General features: G+C 41.5%; 1 non-coding gene across 1 annotated transcript; it reads right to left on the bottom strand.

The window, feature by feature from the left end:
• Positions 1-241: 241 nt before the first annotated feature.
• Positions 242-348, bottom strand: LOC127108914 (small nucleolar RNA R71). The gene has a single exon (XR_007796412.1). It is a non-coding gene; the product is annotated as a small nucleolar RNA R71 (small nucleolar RNA).
• Positions 349-3357: the final 3009 nt, after the last annotated feature.

Genomic DNA, 3357 nt, shown 5'->3' with positions numbered 1-3357 from the left:
ATCAATTTGCTGGAAATCCTACGGAAGATCCTAATGAACACCTGACCAAGTTTGTGCAGTACGCGATACTGTAAAGGCGAATGGTGTATCTCAAGATGCGATAAGACTGCGCCTTTTTCCTTTCTCACTAAGAGACAGAGCTTGGGCTTGGTTACAATCCTTGCCCTCCAACTCCATTACAACATGGGAAGAACTGAAGAACGTCTTCTTATCCCGATGCTTTCCGCCGAGCAAAACTGCTATGCTGAGAGCTCAAATCAACGGATTCAGGTAAAAAGATGTGGAATCTCTCTACGAAGCATGAGAGAGATACAAGGACATGATGAGGATATGTCCATATCATGGTCTAGAAGACTGGGTGATCATTCACACATTTTATAATGGGCTTCTGTATAACACAAGACTTACAATAGACGCTGTCGCGGGTGGTGCACTTATGGATAAGCCATATACCGAAGCCTATTAACTCATTGAAAACATGGCCCAAAACCATTGCCAATGGGGAGGTGAACGAACTCCAGTGGAAAAGTCCCAGACTAAGGGTGGAATGTACGAAATCAGTAGCCTTGACCATGTTCATGCAAAGGTAGATGCCCTTGTCCAAAAATTAGACAACTTGGCCATACCACCCACAGCCACCGTGGCAGCTGTAACTCCAAACTGTGAGTTATGTGGAAACCCTGGACGCACTGCACAAGAATGTCAAATATTAGCAGGAGTCCCAACCGATCAAGTGAACTACGCACAAGGAAATCCCTATTCAAATACCTACAACCTAGGTTGGAAAAACCATCCTAATTTCTCGTATAAGAATAACAATGCCCTGTATGCACCTAGCCAAGCACCATCTATTCCGCCTGGATATCAAAATCCAGCTAATAATGCTCCTAACATGCCTAGGAAATCAAATCTTGAATTGATGATGGAAAGCTTTATAGCTACCCAAGCTCAAACAAACAAGGACTTCTTGAACCAAAACATAAATACTAGCGAGCAACTTAAACAACTAGCGAATAAAGTAGACGCCTTAGCCACCCACAATAAAATGCTTGAAACACAGATGTCACAAGTGGCTCAACACCAAGCATCTACAGCCGCTCCAGCTGGGACATTTCCTGGACAGCCACAACCTAATCCAAAGGGACATGCAAATGCCGTTATACTGAGGAGTGGAAAAGAAGTAGACGAACCCGTAGATCCAAGACTCCAAAACCCTGCCATGTACCAAAAACCAGATAAAACCTCAACTGAGCAGGTGAATGAACCAAAGGAAACAGAAGATAATACCCAGGAGGCCGAAGAGAAAGAGAAACCTTATGTGCCTCCACCTCCTTATAAACCACCCATTTTGTATCCTCAAAGACTCAAAAGTTCTAAAACTGCGAGTCAATTTAGGAAATTTGTTGAGCTTCTGAAGCAACTAAACATTACGATACCCTTTACAGAAGCCATCACACAAATGCCCTCCTATGCCAAATTTCTTAAGGAAATCCTATCCAATAAGAAAAAGATTGAGGATGACGAAACAGTCACACTTACTGCCGAGTGTAGCGCCATAATCCAGAATAACATGCCTCCCAAACTAAAGGACCCAGGTAGTTTCTCCATACCCTGTGTCATTGGAAAATTTGTCATAGACAAAGCTCTATGCGATCTAGGAGCCAACATTAGCGTAATGCCCTTAACCATTTGTAGAAGGCTCAGTATGGGAGAATTAAGACCGACAAAGATGTCTGTTCAATTAGTTGACCGCTCAATCAAATATCCTGTCGGTATACTAGAGAATGTCCCAGTTCGTGTAGGACAATTTTACATTCCTACCGATTTCATAATCATGGACATCGAAGAAGATGCCAGTACACCTATCATTTTAGGAAGGCCATTCTTGGCTACCGCCGGAGCCATAATAGATGTAAAGAGAGGTAAGTTGACATTCAAAGTTGGAGAGGAAAAGGTTGAATTCATCTTGACCCAATTCTTACAAGCGCCAGCTATAGACGACACCTGCTATCTGCTTGATGTCATAGACGAATGCGTGAGAGAAATGGAGATGGAAGAAACCACGTACTCTGAAATAATGAAAATCCAAATCCCTCCAATCTTTGAAGATAATAATTGGCATGAACCATACCATAACGAAAGTCTAAGCGAATGCTTAGCACTTACACCCAACCACATGCCATGCCAAAAGAAACCTGACTTGGAACTAAAAACACTACCAAAGAGCCTAAGATACGAATTCCTAGACACTAAAATGAAAAGACCAGTAATAGTCAATGCTGACTTAGGACAGATGGAAACTGAGAAATTATTAGATGTCCTAAGAAAATATCCAACAGCGTTAGGATATAACATCGCCGATCTAAAAGGAATAAGTCCTTTAATTTGTATGCATCGTATTATGCTGGAGGAAGACTGTAAAACCTCTAGAGAACACCAGAGAATGATCAACCCAATCCTAAGTACCGTAGTCAAGGATGAAGTAAAGAAACTTCTAGACGCTGGAATCATATACCCGATCTCCGATAGTTAATGGGTTAGCCCCGTTCATGTAGTACCCAAGAAAGGAGGTGTTACAGTCGTTAAGAACAAGAAGGGCGAATCCATAGCACAAAGAGTTATGATCGGAAGTAGAATGTGACTATAGAAAACTAAATAAAGCCACTCGTAAAGATCATTTCCCTCTACCCTTCATTGACCAAATGCTTGAACGATTGGCTAAGCATTCTCACTTCTGCTATCTAGACGGTTATTCAGAATTCTTTCAAATCCCAATCCATCCTGACGACCAAGAAAAGACTACCTTTACATGCCTTTATGGTACATTCGCCTATCGACGAATGCCATTTGGCCTATGTAACGCTCCCGCAACATTTCAAAGATGCATGATGACAATCTTCGCTGATTTTATAGACGACATCATGGAAGTCTTTATGGACGATTTTTCTGTTTGCGGGCAGAGTTTTGAAGGATGTCTATCTAACCTCGAAATGGTACTCGAAAGATGCGTGAAAGTAAACCTCGTTTTAAACTGGGAGAAATGCCATTTCATGGTTTAACAAGGAATTGTATTAGGTCACGTGGTATCTGACAGAGGAATTGAAGTGGACAAAGCTAAAATCGAAATTATAGAGAACCTTCAACCTCCGAAAATCGTACGAGAAATAAGAAGCTTTCTAGGACACGCCGGTTTTTACCGACGTTTTATTAAAGATTTCTCAAAAATAACCAAGCCACTTACAGGATTACTAATGAAAGACGCTGACTTCATATTTGATGAAAAATGCTTAACAGCGTTCAACCAACTAAAAACATCTTTAATCACCGCACCCATAATGCAACCACCTGACTGGAGAT

Source organism: Lathyrus oleraceus, chromosome 7 (genome assembly GCF_024323335.1).
Source record: "Lathyrus oleraceus cultivar Zhongwan6 chromosome 7, CAAS_Psat_ZW6_1.0, whole genome shotgun sequence".
NCBI classification, from domain to species: Eukaryota; Viridiplantae; Streptophyta; class Magnoliopsida; order Fabales; family Fabaceae; genus Lathyrus; species Lathyrus oleraceus.
Note: the sequence above shows the minus strand (reverse complement) of the source record. Positions and strands in the feature narration are given on the sequence as shown.